Raw genomic sequence first — 17962 nt, 5'->3', positions numbered from 1 at the left:
ACTAATCAGCAGGGTGTTAACAAATATATCAGGGGAAGGAATTACAAAGAAAGGAAGTAAGCTTGCTAATAAATGATGACAAGCATGGAATTAATTATGTCTCTTAAATGCCTATGACACTGAAATTGTTTTTCTAAAATGAGGAGGATTTTTTGCAATTTAGAAATAATAAAGATCTTGCCAAAGTAACAGTTGATAACAAGCACGATAAGAAACTTAGGTATTCTGGACACACATAAATCAGCAGCCAAAAACAACAAGCTGGTCAGAGGTGAAAAGCAATTAGACAGAGAGCTTGTTGGGTCCCTTGCAAACTTCATTGTTAAAAGCTAGTGGATATCTTTGGAAAGAATTTGTTGAAAAGAATTTTGCACTGCTGAAGAGAAAGGTCAAGGAACCAAAAAGAGGAAATGACCATCTGGGAGATATATTGTTAACTATTAGAAAAATGGTGGTTTCACCACTACAGGAGAAAAACTGTATTTATCAGGAAAAAGTGGTTCCAAGAAAAATGAATAACAGCACATTATCAAGAAAAAAAAATCCTATTCAGAATTATCTTTTCTATAGAATTATCTAGAAAATGTCTGTTATTTCAACATTAATAATATTTCTGTGCAATCTTCCTGAACTTTTTGTTGGACAAAAATGAATTTGATTTTGGTAGAATATGGTCAAGAGGAATCAAAGCTTTCTGAATGTCTGTAGTAAAGATTATAAGATGAAAATATATCAGATATTTTTCATACAAGCTACTTGAATTTATCAAGGGAAAAAACACAGTACTCAGCTTTTAACCAAGTTGTTTTAACAAAATTAAAGATTTCTAGCATTACAGATATCTGACATTTAGAAATGTTCAATATAATATTTTTGAGCCAGAAGTTATTATTTTTTAAAAAATAAATGAATTGATTTTGCTTCGATTTATAGCTTAACAGTTCTTGAATATGTTTGCCAATTGGATGAAGTACATTTCTTCTTTTTTTAAATTGAAGTGTAGTTGATTTACAATGTTGTGTTAGTTTTTGGTGTACAGCAAAGTGGTTCAGATATATACATATATATTTTTTCATATTCTTTTTCACTTTGGTTTATTACAGAATAGTAATAGTTTTCTGGGCTATACAGTAGTCCTTTGTTATTTATCTTCTTTATCTATAGTGGTGTGTATCTGTTACTCACAAGCTCCTAATTTATCCCTACCCAACTTTCCCCTTTGATGACCATAAGGTTTTGTTTATTTGTTGTTTGTTTTTTAATAGTGAAAAATTTTATATTTAGAATTAGCCAGCTGGACTGAGTTTAGATGATTCCAATTTTGTTGGAAAGCATAGTTTGTCCAAAGCATAATAGCCAGAAGCCAGTCATACATATGCCTTCTTCTCTCCATCAGGCCTGATCAGGGTATTGACCTTCGCCACATCAATGTCATAGAGCTCCTTCACAGGCTGTTTGATCTGGTGCTTGTTGGCCTTGACATCCACAATGAACACAAGTGTTTTGTTGTCTTCTATCTTCTTCATGGCTGACTCGGTGGTCGGGGGGAACTTGATGATGGCTTAGTGGTCAAGCTTGTTTCTCCTAGGGGCGTTCTTCCAAGGATATTTGGGCTGCCTTCTGAGCTGCAGTGTTGTAGGCCGTTGGAAGGTGGGTTACATCTGGAATTTCATTTTTTTTTTTTTTTTTTTTTTTTGTGGCTGTGGAAGCCTTTCAGCACTGCTTTCGTGGCCTTCAAACCCTTTGCTTTATCTTCGGCTTTGGGAGTGGTGGGGGCTTCCTTCTTCGCTTTCAGCACCATCTTCGTGAAAAGCTGGTAACCATAAGTTTGTTTTCTATGTCCTATTGGTCTATTTCTGTTTTGTGAATGAATTCATTTGTAGCCTTTTTTTAGATTCCACATGTAAGTTATATCATATGGCATTTATCTTTCTTTTTCTGACTTATTTCACTTAGTATGATTATCTCTAGGACCATCCATGTTGCAGCAAATGGCATTAATTCATCCTTTTTATGGCTGAGTAGTATTCAATTGTGTATATATATCACACCTTCTCTATCCATTCATCTGTCAATAGAGATTTAGGTTGCTTCCATGTCTTGGCTACCGTACATAGTGCTGCTATGAACATTGGGGTGCATGCATCTTTTTGAATTAGAGTCTTCTTCAGATATATGCACAGGAGTGGAATTGCTGAATCATACGGCAATTCTATTTTTAGATTTTTAAGGAACCTCCATACTGTTCTCCATAGTGGCTGCACCAATTTATATTCCCACCAACATTATAGGATGGTTCCCTTTTCTCCATGCCTCTGCATCATTTGTTATTTGTAGACTTTTTAATAATGGCCATTCTGACCATTGTGAGATCAGAGCTCATTGTAGTTTTGATTTGCATTTTTCTGATAATTAGTAATGTTGAGCATCTTTTCATGTGCCTATTGGCCATCTTTATGTTGAAGTAAGTTTTAAGTTTTAGAAGTACATAAGGGAAAAAACTCAACAAATATGAATTTTAAATTTATGTTCATTCCTTATAATGTCTATGTAATCTATGATATCTTTTACTTAGTTATTTTAAGTAAGGACATGAAACTTATCAGGAACATAATTATAATAGTGTTTACATAGAGAATTATTTATTAATATCAGTTCATCAAGAATGTCTTTGAAGGAGTTACTGATGTTTGAAAACAATCTCATATTAAATATAACACATTTACCTATAAAACAATGACATGCATGGATTTCTCTCTTTATTGCCTGCTTCACCCCAACACACACACACACACACACACACACACACACACACACACACTTCAGAGTGCCAAGAGCAACAGTGTATTAAAATATCAAAGCCATGACAACGATTTTAATTTTAAAGAAACCAAAATAGAGTTTGTATTCACAAAATATCATCACTGGTTGGTTTCTTTAATTCACACAAAAAACTGCTTGCTTAACTGCCAGTTAAATAGTCTAACCGAATTGGCAATTCATTTTAGTTAAAATGTTTGTTCTGGTAGTCTAGTATAAACACTGTCCCACATTGGTTATTTTAGAGGTTACATTTCCCCAAAAGATGCAATACATACACCTACCTAAAAAAACAGACAAACCTCTCAGCAGACACGGTGGTCATTCTGATGCGCTCAACAGTGATTTGACTCCTGTCACCTAAGTCTGAATAGCAAGAGGGTACTTTGAAAGAAACTGTCTAGAGACTAATGTTTCAAATTCTCTTGAAAACTTAAACAATTCTTCAAAGAACAGGCATTGCAGAAAGAGAAGTCTCAAGTGAATGGATTCTAGAGAGTCCATTAGTTTGTGGAAGAAAATGATGCTAAATGTGACACTTAATTTATTACTTGAATCACAAACATTAAGTGACTATGCTTTCTTGGGGACAAGCTGTTATAAACATTACTGTATAACTTCAGAAATTTATTCAGTTATGTCTGATAGCTTTTTAAGACCCTGAATCTCTTGTTAAATCAAAGTACACTTATTTATTTATTATAAAATTAAGCTTGTTGATATGTGTCAATGAAAAATCTTTATTTGTAGAGTATGGCCAAGATTTTGGAATAGGAAGACCCTGAGCTCACCTCCTCCCATGGGCTCACCAAAATTACAACTATTTGTACAGCAAGTATCTATGAGAATAACCTGAAGACTAGCAGAAAAGATTTTCCACAGCTAAAGATATAAAGAAGGAACCACAACAAGATGAGTAGGAGGGACACAGATGTGGAATAGTCAAGACCCAGGTCCTCAGGTAGGTAACCCACAAATAGGAGAATAATCACAACTGTGGAGGTTCTCCCAAAGCAGCACAGAGTCCAAGTCCCACATTGGACTCATCAACCCAGGGTACTGCATCAGGAAGATGAGCTCCTAGAAGAGCTGGCTTTTCAGGCTAGTGGGGCTTGGATCCAGGAGAAATTGAGGGTGGTAGAAAACATAAAATACAATCCTAGAGGGCATAAACAAAATCTCACATGCTCCTAGTCCCAGCACAGAGGCAGTAATTTGAAAGGAGTATGAGTCAGACCCACTTGCTGATCTTGGAGAACCTCTTGGAGAGTCCAAGAGGATACTGGGGCTCCCCCTGGGGACATAGACAGTGGTGGCAGCCATTTTTAGAAGCTTGTTCTACAGTGAGAACACTGGTGTTGGCAAGTGCCATTTTAGAGTCATAACAGCATAGGAGCTTACCTGCCCACCAGCAGGCTAACAACAGCAATGGGACCCCCAGACCATGTAGCCAGCTGCTCCAGGACCTGGCTCCACCCATCAGCAGGCTGACATCAACTTTGAGGCCTTTGAATCCCACACCTAGACCCGTCTACCCAACAGTGAACTGGCAGTCACCACACAAGTCAAGGCCTAGTAACCAACTGGCCACGGGCTAGCCCTGCCCCCACAGTAGTCAGCCCTGCCACAGCAGAAGGGACTATGCAGCTCATATAAGGGTCAATCCTAGAGCATATATCTCTGGTGACCAGAGGAGAGTGTGCTGCTAGGCCCCATATTATGTCTCCTACATAAGGCCATTACTCCAAAATTGGGAAACATAACCAATCTATCTAATACATAGATATAAACACAGAGGAGTAGACAAGGAATATGTTCTAAAAGAAGGAACAAAACAAAAGCCCAGGAGAAAGAATAAACAAAATGGAGATAATGTAGTTTATCCAATAAAGAATTCAAGGTAATAATTATAAAGATGCTCAACTAAGGGGAAGAATGGATGAACAGAGGGAGAAGTTTAACAAAGAATTAAAAAAATATAAAGTAGAAGTAAACAGAGCTGAAGAATAGGATAACTGAAATAAAAAATACACTAGAAGGAATCAACAGTAGGTTAGATGATACAGAGGAACCGATGAATGAACTAGAAGACAAAGTGGTGGAAATAAACAAAGCTGAACAGAAAAAGAAAAAAGAACTTTAAAACTTGAGGATAGTTTAAGAGACCTCTGGGTCAACATCAAGCATACTAACATTCACATTATAGGGACCCTAGAAGGAGAAGAAGAAGAGAAAAGGCTAGAGAACTAATTTAAAGAAATAATAGCTGAAGACTTCCTTAACCTGGGAAAGGAAACAGACACCCAGCTTCAGGAAACATAGAGAGTCCCAAACAAGATAAACACAAAGAATTCCATACCAAGTCATGTTCTAATTAAAATGGCAAAAATTAAAGATCAAGAGAGAATCTTAAAAGCAGCAGGAGAAAAGCAGCTAGTTTGGTACAACAATGGAATTCCCAAAAGGCTATCAGCCAACCTCTCAGCAGAAACTGTGCAGGCTAGAGGGAGTGGCATGATGTAATCAAAGTACTGAAAGAAAAAAACCTACAATACTCTACCCAGCAAGGCTGTCATTCAGATTTGAAAGAGAGATAAAAGTATTTCAGAATCAAAGACATTTCAGACAAGCAAAAATTAAGAGTTCAGCTCTACTAAATCAGATTTACAAGAAATTTTAAAGGGACTTCTCTAAGCAGAAAAGAAAAGACTACAACTAGAAATATGAAAGGAAAGAGCTCATTGGTAAAGATAAATATATAGTAAAGGTAGTAGACTAACCATTTATAAAGCTAGTAGGAAAATTAAAAGACAAAGCAGCAAAATCATCTATAGCCACAATAAGTAGTTAAGGGATACAAAAAACAAAAGCTGCAATATGTGAAGCCAAAAGCATTAAACATAATGAGGTGGAGCGTAAAAATGCAGGGTTATTAGAGTATGTTCAAATTTAAGAAATCACCAACTTAATCATATATGTATATATGTATATACATATACACACACATATATATACCTCATGGTAACTATAACTAAAACCTGTAAGAGCTAAACAAAAATTGAAAAAGGAATGCAAATACAACACTAAAAACTCTTATCAAATTACAAGGGAAGAGAACAAAAGAAAGAGATAGAAACAGAGAAGAACTACAAAAATTACCAGAAAACAAGTAACAAAATATATATCAATAAGTACATACCAATGAATAATTGCTTTAAATGTAAATGGACTAAATGCTCCAATCAAAAGATACAGGATGGCTGAATGGATACAAAAACAAGACCCATATATATGCTGCAAGAGACTCCCTTCAGTTCTAAAGACATATATAAACTGAAGTGAAGAGATGGAAAATGGTATTCCATGCAAATGGAAAGGACAAGAAAGCTGGAGTAGCAATACATATACCAGTATGTATATGTATGAAATAGACTTTAAAACAAACATTGTGATAAGAGATAGAAGACATTACACAATGTTAAAGAGATCAATCCAATAAGAAGATATAATAATTGTAAATATATATGCACCTAACATAGAAGCACCTAAACACACAAAAACAATTATTACAAACATAAATGGAGAAACTGACCATTATTGTGGTGATCACTTTGTAATGTATAAAAATATCCAATCATCATGTTGTACACCTGACATTATAATATTGTTAAGTCAATTATACTTCAATTTTAAAAAAGAAAATAATAGTAACATTGGAATCTTAAATGCAACCATATCAAGTAAATAAATAAATAAATAATATTCTCTTGGGTGGAAAAAAGGAAAAGTATTCATTTTTTAAAATGTTCCTACTTAATCTAAACATTCAGATAACACATTCTGCCAGTCACAAACAGTATGAAAATTAAAAGCTGGAGTACTAGCTAAATTAGAACATTTAAAGGAGTGATTGTCATACTTGACAATCTCATGGGGGCAGAGAAACCATAAAAGTAAAACAAAAAGTAAAACTAAATAAAAAGGAAAATGGCAAGTAACAGGCATGAAGAGAAATGTTATGGCACATAAAGGTTTCTATGAAGAAGCTAATGTAAAAAAATGGGCTGAGAATATGATTGTTGAATCTAGAGAAGAAATAAAAATGACCAGTAAACATAAAAAATGATTAACCTGATTAATGAAGATATACAAAGTAAAATATCAGTTTGATATTATTTTTGATTCCTTGCAGATGAAGAGAAATGATTAACTCATAATTGGACAGAATGTGGATAAACTAGGACTCTAATATACCTGAGTATACATAAAAGAAAAAATTGGTACAATGAGAGGGACAATTGTTTTTACTTGACCATAAAAGAAAATCAATTTGGCAACAAGTTTCCAAGTGTAAAATGTACATACACTTTTGCTATTTTTTGCAGGGGAGGTAATTAGGTTTGCTTATTTATTTTTAGAGGAGGTACTGGGATTTGAACCCAGGACCTTGTGCATGCTAAGCATGTGTTCTGCCACTGAGCTGTATACTGCCCCATTTCTTGGTCTTTTTTTGGGGGGGCTAGGTAATTAGATTTGTTTACTTACTTATTTTGATGGAGGTACTAGGGATTGAACCCAGGTTCAATCTACCACTCTACCACTCTACCACTGAGCTATACCCTCCGCACGAGGCAGAAACACTTTAACCTAGAAAATCTATTCCCAGGGCTTTTTAAAAAAGAAATGATTTCATAACTGATCAAAATGTATGTACAAGAATATTCATTTTGGCATTTTTTATATTAGTAAAATTTGGTAACAATCAAAATGTCCATCAAAATGGAATTGGGGAAAAAAAGAATTAGGTAAATAAATTCTTGAGTAACCATGTAATAGAATAATCCACAGTCATTAAAAATGTTGATAGAGGTTTGTATGAAAAGTTAAATCATTGAGAGGAGGCCAAGATGGCAGAGTAGAAGGATGCTTGTAGCTCACCCTCTCCCACAGATACACCAAGACTCACATCCACAGACCCACTCAGCCAACCAGAGCACCTACAGAACTCTGACAGAACATCGTCCTCTTCAAAAGATAGAGATGCCAAAAATCCGATAGGAGAAAAGTTAAAAAGAAAGAAGAAAAGGCAAAATAGTGCGGGACTGGTCCCAGGGAGAAGGAGTGGCAAAGGAAGACTGGCGCTTGTTCGCTGGGTCTCCCCTCTCCAACCGAGAGGCCAGCGGGACGGAGGATGAGCTTCCGAGGCTCGAATCTGTACAGATCAGCCTTTGACCGACAGAACTAAGTTAAACGGGCACAGAGGGTCCCTGCAACACCCAGCCCAAGACACAGGCCGGCAGCGGTGGGCAGGGCCAGGCTGCCCAAGTCAGGCGTAGGGCGGGGACGGCTGCACTGAGGCAGCCCTGGGGAACTGCAGGGGGCTGCGAGCCATGGCTATGTGTGCACAGGGAAGAACAACCTAGGCCCTCCATAAAACAACACGGCTGATGTGCCCTGGGGGGAAGGGTGCATACCCCCATCTCTGAAAACTCGCAGGAAGTTTTCGGGTGAAGAGAGGCGGGGCTCAGGCACAGCCGCCATATCCTCTGGTGCTTAGCAACCAGGCGGGGGCGGGGGCGAAGGGGAAACCTGAATCCACACCTAAGGGCTTAACAGCCTCAAAGGCCAGACGGAGACTTGTCTATAGCCCGAGGCAGGTAGGATCCTTCCATCCTGGTCCCTCAGACTTGCACCACCAAGACAAACAAGGAGCTGGGTTTTGGCCCGGAGCAGGGGCAGGGCTGTTCCTCTGTCTTCCGCGAGCCCGCCTACAGAGTGAGCAGCGGCACAGAGCTGCGGAGCTACCGGGGCCAGGAGAGGGCGGCCCCCCCACCTTTCTGGCAGGAACGCAGCCTCTGACCATGGTGCTGGGAGGGGGCGTGACCCACCCTCCTACCTGGCCAGTCTGTAACATCTGACTGCGGCATCGGGAGGGGCAGTGACCCGCCCGCCCACAGCAGAGGAGAGCTGCACCTGACCCAGGTGTTGGGGTGGGGGTGTGATCTGCTTGCTGACAGGCACTGGGAGCAGCACAGATGAGGGCGCCAATGGAGAGCCTCTGGAAACAACAATCTGAGCTTCAAAACAGGAAGAAGACAGAAAGACTTTGCATTAAGAGCACACAGTCTCCAGGAGAACACCGTACTCCCCCTTTTTAAAAAATCTGTTTTTACCTGTTCTATTTTCTATTACGCTTATAATTTTTACTTCTTAAACAATTATATATACCCCCAGTTTTAATCCCTTTTAAATTTTTAAAAAATATTTTTATTATTTTTAAAAATGCACATCATTTCATTTTTATTTCTCATGGTTTTGATGTCCTGTTATTGATTATACAGAGGTTTCAAATACATTTTTTCCTCTTTTCTCCTTTTTTAAAGGTTTTAAAAGAACGTCTCAAACTGATTGCTATTCTGCTTCAGCTTGCTCTTCTATTATTCATTATACTGTTTTCAAACATTTTTTTCTCCCTTCTTTTAAAATTCTCTCTCTCTCTCTTTTTTTAAGTTTTATTCCTACATAAGCATTAGATAGATAAACTCCTTAAGGAGTTTAGAACTGATACTCCATAAACCACAGTGCCAGAGAGGTATGAGCAAGATGAAGAAGCAGAGAAACCATTCCCAGTTAAAAGAATAAGAGAAATCCCCTGAAAGAATGATCAATGAAATAGACATCGATAGCCAACTAGATCAAGATTTCAAAAAAGGAGTGATCAAAGTACTGAAGGAACTAAAAGAGATAGTGTTTAGAGATATAAAATATGTCAAAAATGAAATTGAAGCTATAAAGAAGAGCCAAGTAGAATTGGTAAACTCGTTGGCTGAGATGAGAAATGATCTAAAGGCTGTGCAAAGCTGACTTGATAATGTAGAGGAACGAATAAGTGACCTAGAAGACAGGACAATAGAAAGCACCCAATGAGAACAACTACAAGGTAAACAAAAACAAAAACAAAAACAACAACAAAAAAAATGAAAATAGCATAAGGCACCTATGGGATAATACAAAGCTAGCCAATCTTCAAATAATAGGGGTCCCAGAAGAGGAAGAAAGATCAAAGGGGATTGAAAAGGTATTGGAAGAAATCATAACTGAAAACATCCCAAACTTAAAGAAGGAATCAGATATCCAAGGACAGGAAGCTCAGAGGATCCCAAACAGGAAGAACCCAAATAGACCCACACCAAGACATATTATAATCAAGATGGCCAGAGTCAAGGATAAAGAAATGATACTAAAGGCAGCAAGAGAAAAAAACAAAGAGTGAGTTACAAGGGAACCCCCATAAGGCTCTCAGCTGATTTCTCTACACAAACACTACAGGCCAGAAGGGAGTGGCAAGATATATTCAAAGTCCTGAATGAAAAAAAGATGCAGCCTAGGATAATTTATCCAGCAAGGCTATCCTTTAGGATAGAAGGAGACATAAAGAATTTCACAGACAAGAAAAAACTGCTAGAGTTTAGCAACACTAAACCCATGCTAAAAGAAATATTGAAAGGTTTACTCTAAGTAGAAAAGCAGCAGGATGTTACAGAAATGAGAAACTCACAACTGGAAAGGTGATAACTCATTAATTACAAATAAAATAAACACAAAATTGTAAAACAAGACATCTAAATCATTGAGAGTGCTCAGGCAGGAAAATATAGAATATTTTTTTCTTTCTTTTTAAAATTTTTTGTTCTTTGTAGGATGGGTTTGAGATCATGTTACTATCAATTTAATAAAAAGTTACAGTAATGGGCTAATAGACTTACAAAAAAGGGTAACCACAAGCCAAAAACTTACAAAGGAGTCACAAAAACTAAATAAAATTTATGACAATACAAAGGAAAATTACCAAACCACAAAAGGAAGAAGAAAGGAACAAAGAGGAAATACCAAATCAACTGCAAAGATAAGTTCAAAATGGCAATAAACACACATCTATCATTAATTACTGTAAACATTAATGGACTAAATGCTCCAGTCAAAAGACATAGAGTGGCAGACTGAATAATAAAGCAAGAACCTTCAATATGCTGCATACAAGAGACCCACTTTAGGGAGAAGGAAACATATAGATTGAGAGTGAAAGGAAGGAAAAGGATATTCCATGCAAATGGAAAAAGCCAAAAAAGCAGGTGTAGCAGTACTGATTTCAGACAAAATAGACTTTAAAACAAAGGCCATAAAGAAAGATAAAGAAGGACTATTTTATAATGATTAAAGGAGTGATACAAGATGAGGATATTACACTCTTTAATATATATGCACCCAATATAGGAGCACCCAAATACATAAAACAATTACTAACAGAGATAAAGGGGGATATTGATGGGAATACAATCATAGTTGGAGATTTTAACACTGCATTAACATCACTAGACAGATCTTCCAGACAGAAAATAAATAAAGCAACAGAGAAATTAAATAATGCAATAGAGAAATTAGATTTGGTGGAAATTTTCAGAGCATTATACCCCCCCAAAATAGATATACATTCTTTTCAAGTGCACATGGAACATTTTCTAGGATTGATCATGTACTTGGGCACAAAAGAAACCTCAACAATTTTAAGAAGATAGAAATTATCTAAAGCATCTTTATTGACCACAATGCCATGAAACTAGAAATCAACAACAGAGAAACAAAGGAGAAAAAAAGGAAAGCATGGAGACTATACAATATGCTATTAAAAATCCAATGGGTCAATGAGGAAATCAAAGCTGAATTTAAAAAATACTTTGAGACAAATGAAAATGAAAGCACAACCACACAAAATTTATGGGACACAGCAAAGGCAGTGCTAAGAGGGAAGTTTATAGCGATACAGGCCTTCCTCAAAAAAGAAGAACAATCCCAAATAAATAATTTAACCCACCATCTGAAAAAACTAGAAAAGAAGAACAAAAAACCCCAAAAAGCAGCAGAAGGAAGGAAATTATAAAGATTAGGGAGGAAATAAATAAAATAGAGATTTAAAAAACCATAGAAAAAAATCAATCAAACCAAAAGCTGGCTTTTTGAAAAAGTAAATAAACTCGACAAACCTCTGACCAATCTCACAAAGAAGAAAAAAGAGAGAGCACAAATTAGCAAAATAAGAAAGGAAAATGGAGAAATTACAACAAACAAAATAGAAATACAGAATATCATACAAGAATGTTGTGAAAAACTATATGGAACCAAAATGGATAACCTAGAGGAGATGGACAAGTTTCTGGAATCATACAGTCCACCAAGACTGAATCAGGAAGAAACTGACCACTCGAACAAACTGATCACTAGAAATGAAATCGAAATAGCAACAAAAAAAAAAACCTCCCTACAAATAAAAGTCCAGGACTGGACAGCTTCACCAGGGAATTCTACCAAACAAAGAAGAACTCATACCAGTCCTTCTCAAACTCTTCCAGAAGACTGAAAAGGAGGGAATACTCCCAAACTCATTCTATGAAGCCACCATCACCCTGATACCAAAACCAGGCAAAGACACTACCAAAAAAGAGAATTATAGGCCAATATCACTGATGAACATAGACGCCAAAATCCTCACCAAAATATTAGCAAATAGAATCCAACAACACATAAAAAAGATTATACATCATGACCAAGTGGGGTTCATCCGAGGGACACAAGGGTGGTTCAACATATGCAAATCAATCAATGTAACACATCACATCAACAAGAGAAAGGACAAAAACCACATGATCATCTCAATCGATGCAGAAAAAGCATTTGATAAAATTCAACACCCATTTATGATAAAAACTCTTGCCAAAGTGGGTATAGAGGGAACATATCTCAACATAATAAAAGCTATATATGACAAACCTACAGCCAGCATAGTACTCAACGGTGAAAAACTCAAAAGCTTCCCACTAAAATCTGGGACAAGACAAGGTGGCCCACTATTACCACTTCTATTCAACATAGTCTTGGAAGGCCTAGCCACAGCAATCAGGCAAGAGAGAGAAATAAAAGGGATCCAAATTGGAAAAGAAGAGGTAAAAGTGTCACTATATGCTGATGACATGTTACTATATATAGGAAAGTCCTAAAAGGTCCACACAAAAACTACTAGAGCTGATTGAAGAATTCAGCAAGGTAACAGGTTACAAGATTAACATTCAAAAATCAGTTGCATTTCTTTACACTAATGAGGAATCAACAGAAAAAGAAAGTAAAGAAACAATTCCCTTTAAAATAGCACCCAAAGTAATAAAATACCTAGGAATAAATCTAACCAAGCAGGTGAAAGAATTATACACAGAAAACTATAAACCATTGATGAAGGAAATTAAAGAAGACTTTAAAAAATGGAAAGATATCCCATGCTCTTGGATTGGAAGAATCAATATTGTTAAAATGGTCACACTGCCCAAGGCAATCTACAGATTTAATGCAATCCCTATCCAATTACCCAGGACATATTTCACAGAACTAGAACAAATCATAATAAAATTTATATGGAACCATCAAAGACCTAGAATTGCCAAAGCATTACTGAAGAGAAAGAAGGAGGCTGGAGGAAAGACTCTCCCAGACTTCAAACAATACTATAGGGCTACAGTTATCAAGACAGCATGGTATTGGTACCAAAACAGACATATAGACCAATGGAACAGAATAGAGAATCCAGAAATGAACCCATAAACTTTTGGTCAACTAATCTTTGGCAAAGGAGGCAAGAATATACAATGGAATAAAGACAGTCTCTTCAGCAAATGGTGTTGGGAAAACTGGACAGCAGCAATATAAAGCAATGAAGCTAGAACACTCCCTTATACCATACACAAAAATAAACTCAAAATGGATTAAAGACTTAAACATAAGACAAGATACAATAAACCTCCTAGAAGAAAATATAGGCAAAACAGTATCTGACATACATCTCAAAAATGTTCTCCTAGAACAGTCTACTCAAGCAATAGAAATAAAAGTAAGAATAAACAAATGGGACGTAATGAAACTTACAAGCTTCTGCACAGCAAAGGAAACCAGAAGTAAAACAAAAAGACAACCTATGGAATGGGGAAATTTTTACAAATGAAACTGACAAAGGCTTGATCTCCAGAATATATAAGCAGCTCATACAACTTAATAAGAAACAACCAAACAACCCAATCCAAAAATGGGCAGAAGACCTAAACAAATAATTCTCCAAGGAAGACATACAAATGATCAAAAGGCACATGAAAAATGCTCAATATCACTAATTATCAGAGAAATGCAAATCAAAACTACAGTGAGGTATCACCTCACACCAGTCAGAATGGCCATCATTCAAAAATCCACAAATGACAAATGCTGGAGAGGCTGTGGAGAAAGGGGAACCCTCCTACACTGCTGGTGGGAATGCAGTTTGGTGCAGCCACTGTGGAAAACAGTATGGAGATTCCTCAAAAGACTAGGAATAGACCTAACATATGACCCAGGAATCCCACTCCTGGGCATATATCCAGAAGGAACCCTACTTCAGGATGACACCTGCACCCCAGTGTTCATAGCAGCACTTCTTACAATAGTCAAGACATGGGAGTAGCCTAAATGTCCATCAACAGATGACTGGATAAAGAAGAGGTGATGTATTTATACAATGGAATACTACTCAGCCATAAAAACTGACAACATAATGCCATTTGCAGCAACAGGGATGCTCCTGAAGAATGTTATTCTAAGTGAATGTCATTCTAAGTAAAGTAAGCCAGAAAGAGAAAGAAAAATACCATATGAGATTGCTCATATGTGAAACCTAAAAAAACAAACAAAGAAGCAAAGTATAAATACAAAACAGAAATAGACTCATAGACATAGAATACAAACTTGTGGTTGCCAAGGGGGTGGTGGTAGGAAGGGATAGACTGGGATTTCAAAATTGCAGAATAGATAAACAAGATTATACTGTATAGCACAGGGAAATATATACAAGATGTAGTGGTAGCTCACAGAGAAAAAATTGTGACAATGAATATATATATATGTTCATGTACAACTGAAAAATTGTGCTCTACACTGGAATTTGACACAGCATTGTAAAATAATTATAAATCAATAAAAAATGTTAAAAACAAAAAGAAAGGTTAAATCATTGAATCAATGCATTCATTGGCTCAGGAGGGCTACAAATATAACAGAACACATATGTTATGTGAATGAAATTTTAAACATAAATCAAAAAGTTTAGATTTGCAATAGTTGGACTTTGTGAGAGAAAGATGTTTAGTTTGAAAAGTTTGGCTTTGCCTATTGGAAGCCAAAGCCCTGAAGTGTTAAAACAGATGATAGATTTGGAGGAATGAATGGTGAGTTTTCCCTCCTTTCTGGGCAAAGAAACAGGTTTAGTTTTTCACAGACAGAGAGTAGAGTAGTAGACTTGGCTGTTATCAGTGATCTCTGGGAAGGAACATAGTTCTCTGCATTCTTGTTGGCCAAGCTTTGAAGATGGGATGAGAGGGAAGAATAGAAATCCAGTTCCAATTGAAATGCACCAATGGAGAGGGAACCAATGTTTTACTTTTCTAGGTATAGCCCAGGGTCACTGCAGGCTTTTAAAGAAACTCTATGTGTATTAGTTTCAAATTGCTGCTATAACAAGTTACCACAAACTTGGTGACTTAAAAAACAATGCAGTTTATTACCTTATAATTCTAGAGGTCAGAAGCATGAAATTAGTCTGTGTGCTGAAATCAAGGTTGTTGGAAAGGCTACAGTCTTTCTGAAGGCTTCAGGGGAGAATCTATTCCTTGCCTCTTCTAGCTTCTAGAAGCTACTTTACATTCCCCCTTTTCATCTCTAAAGCCAGCAGGGTAGCATCTTACAGCCTCTCTCTCTGCTTCCATTGTCATATCTTTTCTGCTTCTGATCTTCCTGCTTCCCTTTTATATGGGCCTTGTTTTATTTTGGGTCTACCAAGATAATCCAATATAATCTCTCTCTGTCAAGATCTTCAACTTAATCACACATCCTTTTACCTGCAATATCTGCAAAACCCCTTTTACTGTGTAACGTAACATACTTACAAGTTCTGATGAGGAAAATGTGAATATCTTTGGGGGCCATTACTGATCCTACCATAACATGGTACCCTAGCAAAAGGATAGCAATAACTGTTAGATGTGCAGCAAGTGGTGCTGAGAGCAATCTCAGTTTGGCACTGGAGAGCAGCTGTGAGGGCACAGATGACGTTGTAGAGTGGATTTCTGTGTGCCCTCAAAATTCATCTGTGAAATCCTAACCCGAAAGGTGATGCCATTAGGAGGTGGGATCTTTGGGAGATAACTAGGTTTTGGGGGTGGCACCCTCACGAATGGGACTGGTGCCCTTATAAAGGAGGCTCCAGAGAGCTGCCTTGCCCTCTTCTACCTTGTGACAGCTGTCTGTGAACCTAGGAAAGCTGTTCAAAGACAGACGCTGAATCTGATGGCACCTTGATCTTGGACAGCCCAGCCTCCAGAGCTGTGAGAAATACACGTCCACTGTTTAAGCCACCCAGTGTGTGGTATTTTGTTATAGCAGACTGAACAGACTAAGACAGATGGGATGGGAGGCAGACTTGAAGAGACCTTGTATTTGGAATAAAAGTGAATGGAGAATGTACAATCTGACAGCCAGATATCAAGGAATGATTCCAACCCTCTTGCCAGATGTAGCAAGAATGAAAGCTGCTGCCTAAAGCTCAGATAAAGGCAGCCCAGGACAGATGAGCATCACCAGGGATGAAGCCCTGTTCTCTCTGCCGCCCAGATGATTTATAGCCCTTGCCCAGTAGCCGAAAAATCACCCTGCGTGGAGGGGAGGAGAAAAGAGAGGAAAAGTCCTGAAGTGCTGTGACTACATTAAACCAACGAAGAACTAGAAAACACTGGAGTGACTAAGTCTACCGTGAATTGCCCACATTGACTTTTCTGCTAGTTCTGGGTCTTAAGAATAAACTAAGCAGTATTTGCTGTAAGTTTTCTACATCTTAGTAAATGTTTTGAAATTCATAACTAAAACATATATTTATTAATATAGAAAGATGCCCATAATATATTATTAAAAACACACTATAAAAATAAATAAAAACACACTATAAAAAAGAAAAATAAAGTTAGTATCCTGTTTTAATTGGTGTACTGTATTTATGTGAGTTTATGCATAGAAAAAAAATCTTAAAATTATACTCTTAATTTAACATGCTTCTTTCTGGGTGATTGGATGATACAATTTTTAGGGTACTTCTTTTCTTTGAATCTATCCAGTTTTACCGTGCATTTGTTTATACAATGAGCATGTATTATTTAAATAATCAGCAAAAGCAAAAAGCCATTTTCATTTTGCAAAAACCTATGGTAAAAGATAGTATCATTTATTTTAAATTTAATTTTCTTGGGGGAGAGGTAATTAGGTTTTTATTTGTTTATTTAATGGAGGTCCTGGGGATTGAACCCAGGGCCTCATGTGTGCTGGACTGTGTGCTCTACCACTGAGCTACACCCTCCCCCTAGTATCATTCATTTTAGACAGTGAAGTGGTGTGGAAAGAACATTGAACTTACTGTCAGTAAAATGAGATCAAGTGTCAATTTTCCAGTATATTAGTCGTGTGAACTTGGACAAGCCACCTACAATTGCTGGGCCCCATCCGAAAACTGAGGATACCAGGTGAAAACAGTGGTACCGTATGGAATGCGTTGGACTTGACATACAATGTGTTATCTAATCCTCAAGACAACTCTTGATGTGGATATTAATATTCCTATTATGCAAAATCAAATATAGAGAATATATATCACAGTTCTTTGAAAAACATAATATAAACCTAAGCTATTCCTGCAATGTAATCAAGAAGAAATGCTTGCAAACTAGATCGAGCTGTGACTGAAGAGAATAGCTGAGGATGTCACATACAAGCTTTTTGAACCATATATAGATAAATTGATTTCCAGTATGAATATCAGCTTCCTTTAAGATATTCAGCAGTTTTGGGAGATATCTGTGAGTTCTCTGCTTAAAGATAGCCTCTTCCAAACCAGACATTTCAGTAGCACTCCTTCTTAAGGAGTTAAAGAGCCAGGGCTCTTGGTTTAAGCTTTGCTTCTGAGAAAGACTGTTGAGTGAAAGTATCAATTATAAACCTGTGTTTACTGCATCCGAGGTGTTTACCATAG

The 17962-nt window shown here is 37.0% G+C and overlaps 1 long non-coding RNA gene and 1 pseudogene across 1 annotated transcript; both read right to left on the bottom strand.

Annotated features, from left to right (window-relative positions):
• Nucleotides 1-1305: 1305 nt before the first annotated feature.
• LOC102506381 lies at nucleotides 1306-1853 on the bottom strand (annotated as a pseudogene).
• A 6049-nt stretch (nucleotides 1854-7902) lies between these two features.
• LOC116668509 lies at nucleotides 7903-17300 on the bottom strand. Its single transcript, XR_004325611.1, has 3 exons — nucleotides 17290-17300; nucleotides 12133-12136; nucleotides 7903-8716 (listed from the first exon to the last, which is right to left on the bottom strand). It is a non-coding gene; the product is annotated as an uncharacterized LOC116668509 (long non-coding RNA).
• Nucleotides 17301-17962: the final 662 nt, after the last annotated feature.

The sequence above is a fragment of the Camelus ferus genome, chromosome 14, assembly GCF_009834535.1.
Source record: "Camelus ferus isolate YT-003-E chromosome 14, BCGSAC_Cfer_1.0, whole genome shotgun sequence".
Lineage (NCBI taxonomy): Eukaryota > Metazoa > Chordata > Mammalia > Artiodactyla > Camelidae > Camelus > Camelus ferus.
The sequence above is the reverse complement of the archived record's forward strand: the minus strand, read 5'-3'. Positions and strand labels throughout refer to the sequence as shown.